This window comes from Pogona vitticeps, chromosome 2 (assembly GCF_051106095.1).
Source record: "Pogona vitticeps strain Pit_001003342236 chromosome 2, PviZW2.1, whole genome shotgun sequence".
NCBI lineage: Eukaryota > Metazoa > Chordata > Lepidosauria > Squamata > Agamidae > Pogona > Pogona vitticeps.
This window is the reverse complement of record NC_135784.1, coordinates 290,915,455-290,927,615: the sequence shown is the minus strand read 5'-3', so window position 1 is coordinate 290,927,615 and position 12,161 is coordinate 290,915,455.

The following is a 12,161-nucleotide window of genomic DNA, read 5'->3' as shown; positions in this document are numbered from 1 at the left end:
TTTTTTTAAAGTTAAAGGAAGTTTTGTACAGAAATTACAAATTTTGCATGTAGAGTTTAAGATCAGCTGAGGCTGTGATTGCATGGTCAAATACTGCTGGATTTGCTCTGCTTATAAAACAGGTGAATTCAGAGTATGTTTTTACTGATCATCTAACACAGAAGCTGATTCAAACCAGTCCAGTCCTCCTTGCTCCCAAAGTGGCTTCTTTCTAAGCTGCTTGGGGGCTTCTATTTTCAGAATGATGTGAATGTCCCCCCCCCCCGTAGTTAGTTGTGATATGTTCTTGCAAAGATGCAGGTGTGTGTCCGTCGGCTGTGTTTTGGTGACATAAATAGTTGGGGAATGATGTTTAGGAGTGGGGGAACACAGTCCTGCATTAATTCATCTTCCCTGATTATCCTCCATTTTTTTTAAATTAAAGAAATTCTTACATATATGAAAGTAGCACTAGATCACCCTATCACTTTATTGATGGGTCTTCATGATCATTATTTCCTGTATTTGTGCCTCATAAAAAGGATTGGCAGAGGCAGGACCAGAGGAAGAAAGGAAGTAAGTAAGCACCAGCTGTGGTCTGGAATGCGCATCATAGTGCATCCAGTATGAACTGCAAACTCCCAAATCAATCCACAATTGCTGTGTGTGCAGTGACTGTAATTTCAAATGCAATTCAGGCTGCGAATCAAATACACTGGGAAGCCAGAATGGTTCCAAAACAGAAACAGACAGAATGAATGTGCCTTGGGAAAAGGTCAATTTTATAGAAAAGAAATAGCTATCTCCATCCTAATTATTGCCTCAGGTTTTCTATGCTGGAGTCTGTTCTACAGCCCGAAAAACCTACAACAACCATCTGCTCTATTTGTTTAGTTCCTCACATTTGGTCCTCTGTGTTGAGAAAACTTTATCGCTGTCTGGAGTCTGGATGCCTCTGGCCATTATTAGCAGGTAAGATGGGTGGCAATGCAATTTCAGTGTGAGTGTTTTGCACCCCACACAGAGGTGATAATGAAACAGTCTCCAGGTTAAAAAAAACCATAGAAGAAAACGTCTATAATGATCCTGTTGTGAAGCAAAGAGACACCTCAAAGCAATTGCTGAAGGACTGAATTCACACTGTTGGAGAGTAACAGCTGGATCTTATGACGTCTGTCCATCTCAGCGGTGACAAGCGGAAGCAGCTTCTCACAACAATGGATGCACTGAAGACTTGCCAGAGGAGACGGAGGAAGCCAGTGGATTACCAAGGGGGCAAAGGCAGAGGGTGAGACGATCAAGAAGAGAAGTCTAAGGAATTCACAATGGATCAAAGGAAGTGCTTCTTCACCCTTACGTTTCCATGCCATGGGAATTAGTGATGGTTGCCAATCTGGACAGCGTTAAAGAGAGACTGTGCACATTCATCCAGATTAGGGCTATTGATGACTATTAATCGCAATGGCTGTGTGTCACTTCCAGTGTCAGAGGGAAGCTGCTGCTGCAGATTAGGACCTGGAGAAAACAACATGGAGACTGGAGGTCTTCTTGAAGGCCCAGCATGTCCCACTGATGCCTTGGTCAGCCACTGTGAAAAGAAATAATTGGACTAGATCAACCTTGTTGTCTGATCTACAATGGCGGCTCTTATGTTCCTGTTTCAAAGAAAAGATAAAAACAAATGAGCTGAACAAAGGGCCAGAAGGAATACACATTTCACGTGTTTGGGATCAAGCTATTTTTTTGTTAACAGAAGTATGAACAGGCATAGTATAAGACTTTTCTTGCTTGATTAGTAGAGACGGGACCGAATCAAAAAAATCGTGATTTGTTTTGATCCATTATTCATCAAAGTTAACGAATCAATGAATACAAATGTACGAATATTCTTTGATGAATCAATTTGCCAATTCTTCTGCATTTTAAATGGCTATAACACTAGCCTCCAATGACCTAGAGACACCTAATCTGCAGGAAAGCTTCCTCAGATGCATTTCTACAACTCCTGAAAGTTTGGTGAACATTGGATCACAGACCCCTGAAATATATAGTCACAAAGAGGACCCCTCTAGGAAAGTTCCCACCAGGTACTTAGAGACTCCAGAATCATAATGGAGTTTCCTATGTCTTTCCCCAACATGCCTGCCAAATTGGGTGAAGATTGGATATTGGAACTTTGAGTTATTCACCCACAAATTGGGTCCCCCAGGAGAATTTACCACACAGCACAGAAGCTTGTTCCAGATTCTGCCAACCTACTCAGGCAGTAAGTAGTCTGAGTGGACTTTGGAGCACTGTGTTGGCATGGGATGGCTGGACAAGCATTGGGTGGGGCAGAGCCTGGCCCTCTTGGCACAGGGATGCCTGGACAGGCTTGGGGGGGGGCAGAAGAAAAGCAAGAGGCAGAAGGAAAGAGAAGGAAGTTAAAGGAAAGAAGACTCTTGTCTTCTTCAGTGCAAAGGTAGTTCAGTTTTCCCCCAGGAGGCAACTAAGGTTGCACAACTGCAGCAACAACAGCAGATGAATAGGGTCTAAGGGCTACTAACATAACAGTGGTTAATCCACTGTGTGGTAAATTCTCCTGGGGGGACCCAATTTGTGGGTGAATAAATGAATGAGCAGATACTGATCCTGTAGATAGGGAGGGACATGTCACACACAGCACATCTCAGGAGGATGGGACACATTGGTCAGGTTCGGGTGGGGCACGGGGACACCCGAGGAGGGTAGGGCGCTGAAGTCAGCAAGCAGCATTTGAGAATCAAGCCTGAGGAAGTTGGAATGAGCATGCATTCCAAGTGGAAGGAGTTGCAAGACTCAGAAAGTTGTCACGTAGACTTTTGGACCCATCAGGCACTGAGGTAGTTGGCAGCAAGATAGACAGTGGTGCTGCGGGTTAAAATGCGGTACTACTGAGCCACTGGGCTTTTTATAGGTGCTGTTGCTGCTGCTGCTGCTGTTGTCCATCTTGGTACAGGGGATGCCCAGACAGGCTTGGGGGGCAGAGCCTGGCTCTCGGGAAATCAGTAGCACCAACAGGAGAAAAGGGTCCAAGCCTGGTGCTACTAATGGCGGTTAATCCACGGGGCTGTCGGAAACAGATGCTCTGCAATCTGAAGCCATGTGATGGGGTGACGCCCGGACAGGCTTTGGGGGGGTCTGAGACAGACCTAGGAAACTCACCTGTCACTCACCACCAACATCTAACTAGACTTGCTGACAACCTTGAGACAAACAAAGATACTCGTTTAGAACTAGAAATCTGGGTAGGGGGATTGCAACTTGGCTGCTGAGACTGCCTGGATATGATAAAGATAGCCCTCAGAGCTTTTGGGGGGCTGAGACAGACTGGCCCTCTTGGCATGTTTGGGATGCCAGGACTGGCTTTAGGTGTGCCAACTGCCAAGAGTCCTGGCTGGTCCTCTTGCCACGTTTGGGGACGGGGACAGGCTTTGCGTATGCCAAGAGAGGGGTTGGCTGGCGCTCTAGTCATGTTCAGGGGTGCAGGACAGGCTCTGGGTGTGCCAAGAAAGGGTTTAGGCTTGGATGCCAAGAGGGGCAGCCTGGGTCTGCCCCAACCAAAGGCTATCTGCGTGTCACCCCATCACCATATTGCCTGGCTTCAGATTGCAGAGCTGATCTGGTTTAACCCCTGCTAGGCAGGAGTTTTTCTTCCCAGTCAGGGAGGCAGAAGGTGGAACAAACAGCTCACCAGGACTACAAAACCCAGCAGGCAGGGAGGGAGGCAGGAGTTCAGCAGTTCTCAGCCTGCTGGTCTGACTTGATCCAGCAGGCATGCAGGCAGGTAGGTATGACTTGGTTGGAACTTGGCCCGAGGAGGCAACTGGAATCGGCAGCTGGAGTTCTTCTGACTGAGGAGCAGGTTTACAGGCCGGCAGACAAGTAGGCAGGTCTCTTTTTTTCCAGGAGGACTGGAAGGTGGGCAGGCAGGCAAGCACAGGCAGGCAGACGGTGTGTTAAGGGAGAGAGTGTCGTTGGAACCCTACCTCTTCGGGTTCAGTGAGGGAAAGCCCAACAAGGGAAAGTTCACCTTGATGAACGACAGTCTCTCCACAGTAACGGGATCCAAACACGAGCGGTGTGGTCGGAGTATGTCTCTGAGATGGGAAAACACATGCTCACTCTGGACGATGGTGGGGGGGATGGAAAGGCGGTCCATGGCCACATTGGACAACTCTGGCCATATGACTATTCCTAGCCCAGTAATGGAGGGGATCTGATTGGTGGGGCTGAGGGGGCTCAGCCAGATATTCCTGTGTCATTATCTCTGCTGAATCCACCTCAGTTGGCTGTCTTTCCTCTGAGGCAAGTGCCAAGGTCACCACAGAGCTCCAGTAATGTTGGTGGTGAATGGAGCCTTCACCAGGTGAACTCCTTCCCCGTGGTTCAGGCACTACCCTGCCCCTCGTGGCCCGACTTTCCCATCATTCCATGCAAGTGTTGTGCCCCCAACGCCCCGTGGACCTCAGTGGAGAGCTCTTGTTCTCCACTCCTCGAGGTCTGAGGTGCGTGCTGCCATACCCCCTTGATTCGAGGATCACGCAGGCAGGCCATGCCTTAAGCTCTGTTGCTGTAGACAGGATGGAGTCACTTCTGCATGCCTGCCTGCAACCTCTTCACCGAAGCCCTGGTCTGTGGAACGAGGGAGGATCCTGGTGCCACAGCAGTCTCCAGGGACCAATTGAGGACATGAATCAGGGGGATGACCTGTCCCAGGCTTGCTGTATAACCACACAAAATGTCCATAGTTTCCAGGAAGGACTTGAGCACCTCCACCATCTGGGAGAGGGCCAGCGAATCCATGGCACTGATGCCCACCTCTCCCCCCCCCCCCCGAGGCAGAATGGGCATGGAGGACATGATGTCCTCTAAAACAGCCTTCTGCTCCACCAGGCGGGACACCATGGTGTAGGTGGAGTTCCACCTGGTGGGCAGGTCTGTCAGGAGAACATGGGTCTCCTGACCCAACTCCTCCTGCCTCTCAGGCAGCCGGCGGGCAACTTTCAAGCTGCAGGAGAAGTGGCCCACCAGTTGGCGGCATTGCTCCAGGAGTGCCTGTGTCTCCGGGGTGCCTGCATCCCACTTGGGCTTATGTGGCTGCCCAGGCCAAGGGCATCGCGCACCACAAGGTGTAATTTGTGTGCCATGCATACAATGCCCTCAAACCCTGCCGTGTTCAATGCCACCAACATGTTCCACCCAGCATCTGTGACCATGTGGCCGCGGCTCACCTTCCCCTCCAGTGCCCACTCCTGCAGTGCAGACAGGAACTCATCAGCGATGTTCCTCCCCATCGCCTGAGCTTCCATGTGCTACGCCTGCAGCAGAATGGACCTGTAGCCTGCCATTACTCAAGTCCTCTGGCTGCCACCAGTGGGCTGTGAGCAAGAGGTAACCGTGCTGACCTTGACTCCGCAGGTCCGCTGTGAAGTGCACCTTGTGCCCCTGTAACCGTGAAAAATGGTCACAGACCACCTCCCTCATAGAGTCATAGGGCGAGGGCAGCACTCTAAAATGGAGAGTTCTCCATGAGGGGAGGTCGTACCAGGGGGCAAAAAAAAATGCAACAACCAGTGATAGGCTTGGGATTCCGCGAGGGACAGTGAATGTCCTAGCAGGGGGATCATCTTGGCGACAAGTGGCTGCCTGCTGGGCCTTGCCCTTCGACTGCTGGCTGAGAGTCATGGCGGACCCAATGAGTGCCACTTTGTAGAGGGTGGCCTGCCTCATGCTCCTGGCCCCAGAAACCTCTGTGGCTGCCCTTTAGAAAGGAGGCGTCTCCTTCTGCCTCCCTTCTGCCTCCCCTGCTCTTTTCCCTCTCCCAGATGGTGTAGACATACACACACACACACAGACACAGACACACACACACGTTTTGAAAGCAAAAGGAATGATGGATCCAGTCACCCACTTAATTCCTTGAGACACTAGCCTCTCTAAAATGAAGTTTTGCAAATATAAAGGAAAAGAGATTCCAGTCACACGTTGACAGTCCCTACCCCCCCCCCACACATACACACACAAGTCTCTAGGAAAAAAAAGGTTTGATTGATTTGAAATTGAAATGAAATAAAGCCCTTCCAAAGAAGTAGCCTAAGCTACCTGACATCCCTCCCCAAATTCCCAGTAAAGTTGATGATGATTGATGAATGATGATGAAAAAGAAAAATAGAAGTCTTTGCTTTGCTGCCGCAAAAGCGAAACCGCAAGGGCACCAGCAAGCCAGTGAGCAGCAACTGTTCTCACTCTGGAGAGCATGAACAGAAGTGGGGAACAGCCAGATGGGAAAAGCTTATATGAAGTGTCTGTAAAAAAGTATATACACCTTTCAGCAGCGCTATTGGCTGCTGGACATGCCAATCCAGGATCTCTGTCCTGATTGGCCAGAGCTTCGAATTGGTGCCAGCAAGCTCAGAGAGGCCCCCAAAAGGGGTAACAAATATAGATGACTATGAACAGATCAACGAATAAAACTGAGGAAATATTCGTCAAGCCATATTCGTCCTTGTGACAAACCCAGACCTACTGGGATATGCCACAGTTTCACTAAGCTGCCACCAACCATTCCCTATAAGAAGTCACACAGACCAGGGATGGATTTTCAAACAAATAAAGAATAAGGTTTATTTAAATACAACACACAGGGAAAATAAAATGATCAGGTGAATAAGAAATAGTAACGTGGCTTAGTCTCATTCATACATGCATACAGTTTGGTTCACACAGAACCCTTAACTTGAAGCACAGACCCTGAACCTATCAGTTCTGGCTAACCAACAGACACCTGAACCTATCAGGTTGGTACTCTGACACACAGTAGTACCCTGTCTGACACACAGACTCCCACACCAGCTTCTTCTTCCCAGCTGCTGCTTCGTCTCCTCTCAGCGTCTCCTCATATATATACAGTACAGCCCCTCCTCCTGATGTCCCGCCTTCCACTCCCCATAGGATGGAACTTTCCCTCCAAACCCATGACAGACAGGTAACATCAGTGCTGTATGTAACACCTCCCCTCTTTATAAGTTGTTTTGTAGGGGGAAAGCTAAGGTGCTTTTTCCCAAAAAACAACCTGGATAAAACACACAACAACAGTTATACATACCATATCATACTTACTTATACTTACATTCTAAGTTAACCATAGCAATTAGGCATTTAAACATTTACCATATACATTACATCAATTTACCTTTATTCATACAAACCAAATTCAAAAAACCCAGGTACATTTAACCTTTTGTCACCAACATATATACATAGTCCATGTTTCTTTTCGCCGTCTTCATTCTTCAGGTCTTCTTGACAAGGCGTCAGCAACACAGTTCACTGACCCTCTGACCACCTTCACTTCAAAGTCATAGTCCTGTAGGATTAAAGCCCACCTCATAAGTTTGCTATTGTGGGTTTTCATTGTCTTTAACCATTGCAGTGGTGAATGGTCAGTACACAGAACAAAATGTCTTCCCCAGATGTAAGGCTTGGCCTTCTGGATCGCGTAGACTATTGCCAGACACTCCTTCTCCACGGTTGCCAAATGTCTCTCACCTTTTTGAAGTTTCCTACTCAGGTAGGACACTGGATGCTGGTCACCATTCTCATCCTCCTGGCACAGAACTGCTCCTACCCCGCTGTTAGACGCATCGGTGTAGATGATGAACTCCCGGTCGAAGTCTGGAGCCCGCAGCACTGGATAGTTGATGAGCGCCTGCTTCAACCTCTGGAACGCCTCCTCACAGTCGTTGGTCCACGGGATGCGGTCATCAGTCTTCTTCCTCGTCAGATCGGTCAGCGGAGCCGCAATCTCGCTAAACCTCGGGATGAACTTTCTGTAGTAGCCCACCAACCCAAGAAATGATTTGACTTTTTTCTTGGTGTTGGGTCTAGGCCAATCACGAACAGCTTCTATTTTGGCCTCCAGGGGTTTTATCACTCCTCCCCCTACCATGTGACCCAAGTATTTTCTTTCTGGACTACCCAGCTGCAGTTTGTTTTCTTTGCAGGGCCTGGGCCAAAGCACTCCCTCCCCTGGGTTAAAGTGCCTCTCCCTGCCTTCCTGGTCATCCCAATCTTTCTTTCTGACCTTTTGAGCTTGCAGGGTCTCTGCTGCTAGCTCTAAGTTTCTCTTTAGGTCCTTCCTTAAAGAGTCTATATATGTCACAACGTCTTGTGGGTCATCCTGGGTGACCTGCTCCCAATTTTGTTTGATCAAATCAAGGGGCCCTTTCACCCTTCTCCCAAATAAAAGTTCAAATGGACTGAACCCGGTACTGGCTTGTGGCACTGATCGATAAGCAAACAAAAGGGATTGCAGCTTCTGGTCCCAATTGTTTGGATTCTCTGCCAAGTAAGCCCTAATCATGCGCATTAGAGTCCCATTGAACTTCTCAGTTAACCCATTACTTTCAGGATGATAGGCAGTGGTTTCCTTGTGCTTAATTCCACAGATTTGCCATAAGCGTTTCATGAGCTTTGATGTGAACGATGCGCCCAAATCTGTGATTATTTCTGAGGCAAATCCCATCCTGGACATATACCCCACCAAGGCATCTGCCACTGTGTTAGTTTCAATGTTAGTCAAGGGTATGGCTTCAGGGTACCTCGTGGCATGGTCCACAATGGTGAGAATGAACCTGTTCCCCCTCTTTGTGGCCTTGGGCAAAGGTCCCACTATATCCACCCCTATGCATTTGAACGGAGTGTCAATCACAGGCAAAGGGCACAACTTTGCTTTGGTCCTGTCACGGTTATTCCCCTGCCTTTGACACACATCACATTGTTTACAGAACTCCCTGATCTGCTTCCCTATGTCAGGCCAGTAGAAATTCTGTGTGATTCTCTGCTGTGTTTTGTTCACCCCTAAGTGTGCAGCAAACATGTCAGAGTGCCCCCTTTGTAAGATCATGGGGCAATACTTTTCAGGTACCACCAGCTGACTTCTGATCCCATCTCCCCCTTTTGAGATATTCCTCAGGGTCTCTCTATACAAAATCCCCTTTTTCTCCAGAAATCTCACTGGGGTTTCAGGTGTTAGCTGGGCGTCAGTCACCTGTTCAAAACACTTTTGGAGAGTGGCGTCTGCCTTTTGCTCCTGTCCAAATCTGCTGTCTGTGGTTAAGGTTTCCACCACAGCTTCTGAACTCCCCTCTGCTTCCGTCTCTGGCTCATCATTACCCCCCTGAACTGTCCCCGTGGTGGCTTGTGAACGTGTAATCACTAGCACCCGTTTCACATGTTCAGCCAGGTCATTTCCCACGAGCACGGCTGCTGGCAGAGTCGATGAAATTGCTAGCCGCCAAACTCCCCTCCAGCCTTGAAAGTTGACAGGTACCTCCGCGACTGGCAGTGAGATTACCTGCCCCTCAATCCCTGCCACCTTCATGCTCTCATTTGGGATCACATATTCCCTAGGAATAATATCTGGATGGCACAGGGTCACCTGGGAACAAGTGTCCTGCAGCCCCCTATACTGATGTCCAAGTATTCCTACGTCCACCCCTGCTGTCTCAAACAATTGAGAATCTGTTCTCACCAGTAGGCAGCGCCTGACCTCTACAAGAGGACCATTTTCCTCAGCCTGATCAGCAGATGTAGCTGTTCCAGATTGAGTAGCCATGGCAACAGGCTCCCTCAGTGACAATGAGCCTGGCTCTTTCTGGACACAGAACACAGCTTTTGGCTTGGTTCCACTCAAATCCTGAGGCACAATTCCTTTTAGCTGCCTTAATTTCTCACACTCTGAGATTAGATGGCCCTTTCCCTGACAGAAATAACATTTTCTGCTATATTTTGCGTCTTTCTCATCTTGTTTTGGTTTTCCCTCCAAAATCTGAGGTCTTGGTTTCATGTCTGAGGGCTTCCCTTCACCATGGGCCCCTCCCCCTTGCTGGCTTTTCCCTGGTCCCTGAGAGTACTTGCTGTAGGTTTCTTTGGGTTTTCCTACAGATTTCTCCTCACCTAAGGGCTTTCTTATCTGGTGAATAAAATCTGCAATCTCGGCGGCTTCTGCCACAGATTTTGGTTTCCTTTCCCTCACCTGGAATTTCAATTCCCCATGCAGGACTGAATAGAACTGTTCCAGCGCTATCAAATCTTTAAGCTGCTGAAAGGTCTCTGTCCCCTCCTGAGATAGCCATTTCTCAAGCAGCCTCACCAATTGGGCCCCCACTTGGGTAAAAGTCTGCTCTGGCTTCTTGGTGATTGACCTAAATCTTTGCCTCAGCTGTTCCGCATTTATCCCATGTCTTGCAAACACCAGTTTTTTAAACTCTGCAAAATCTTTCATCAGTTCCTCAGGCATCTCGGCATAGACCTCAGCCAGGCTACCACTGATTAAAGATCGCATGATGGTCATCTTCTCAGTTTCCCTCACTGAGAAGTCCACAAACGCTCTTTCCACTAGGGAAAAGAACACCTCAGGACAATCTCCCTTGTGGTACACAGGGAATTTCTTCAGGTCAGCTTTAGACAATTGGCCTCCCTCAGAATCCCTATTGTTATTATTGTTCTGGTTCATCATTTCCAGTTTTCTTAATTCAAACGCCATTTTCTCTCTCTCCAATCTTTCTGCTCTTTCCATTCTCTCTATTTCAAATTGCCTTCTTTCTCTCTCTAATCTTTCCTCCATTTCCCTCACCCTCAGTTCATGCTGTTGGGCTAGGAGTATCTTTCTGAGTTCTGGGTTCTGCTCTCCTGTGCTGTCACCTTGCACTGAGCTAAATTCATCCTCAGAACCTTGGTCTACCTGGGGGTCTTTCACTTCACCCATTTCTGCCACTTGGCTTCGAGTCAGGGGCATAATCCCCCCTCAGAACAGGCTGCTTTAAAAAGTCAAGCCTCAAAATAAAACGACCACTTTTTTTCTCTTTTGCCTCAGAACCAGCTTTCTATAGATTGCTGCTGTTCTTCAGCACTTAACTTGCAACAGTAGCGAGTTTGAGTCTACCCCCCTCTGCTGGGCCTCTCAGCAGGCAGGCTAGATCACTGCTACTACACAGTTTTGCCTCAGCTTTTTTCCCGCCAAAAACAGGCTGCCTCAGAGCACCCTAATCTAGTCTCCCCAGTTGGCACGTTCTTCTACTAGTGCACCCCCCCCGTGAGGTACACCTAGAAGATTACCTACGCGCCTCAGATTGTCCCTGACTAGACCCCCCTTGCTCTGGGCACACTTGCCAAGGCTTTGCTGGACCACTGGACAACTGGACCAGTCGTATCCCACACGCTGGACACCAATCAATGTGACAAACCCAGACCTACTGGGATATGCCACAGTTTCACTAAGCTGCCACCAACCATTCCCTATAAGAAGTCACACAGACCAGGGATGGATTTTCAAACAAATAAAGAATAAGGTTTATTTAAATACAACACACAGGGAAAATAAAATGATCAGGTGAATAAGAAATAGTAACGTGGCTTAGTCTCATTCATACATGCATACAGTTTGGTTCACACAGAACCCTTAACTTGAAGCACAGACCCTGAACCTATCAGTTCTGGCTAACCAACAGACACCTGAACCTATCAGGTTGGTACTCTGACACACAGTAGTACCCTGTCTGACACACAGACTCCCACACCAGCTTCTTCTTCCCAGCTGCTGCTTCGTCTCCTCTCAGCGTCTCCTCATATATATACAGTACAGCCCCTCCTCCTGATGTCCCGCCTTCCACTCCCCATAGGATGGAACTTTCCCTCCAAACCCATGACAGACAGGTAACATCAGTGCTGTATGTAACAGTCCTGATTTAAAATTTTACAAATATGGATTAATGAATATATGACGAATCAGCTATATTCGTCAGAAAAACTGATCCGTTTTTATATTCATCCCCATCTCCATTGATAGGATCCAAGTTTATGTACTTGAAAGTTATTTCCTGGAGGAAATGGCCTCAAATCTCCCAGTCAGCATGGCTGGTGGTTAAAAAAAGAAGTTTTCTAAATTCTGAGTTGGACATAGGGTCAGAAGAGGTGAAAGTTTCTAGTCCTCAGGGTCAGGAATGTGACATTTTGGAGTAGTTCAGAAGCAAAATCTGTGGCAGATTTTAGCCATAGGAAACTAAACCTGTAACAGGTTTAATTTCCTATGGTTGAAATCTGCATTCTCTGTGGGTCTACTCAGAAATAAATCCAACTATATCCTGTGAGGTTTACTCCAA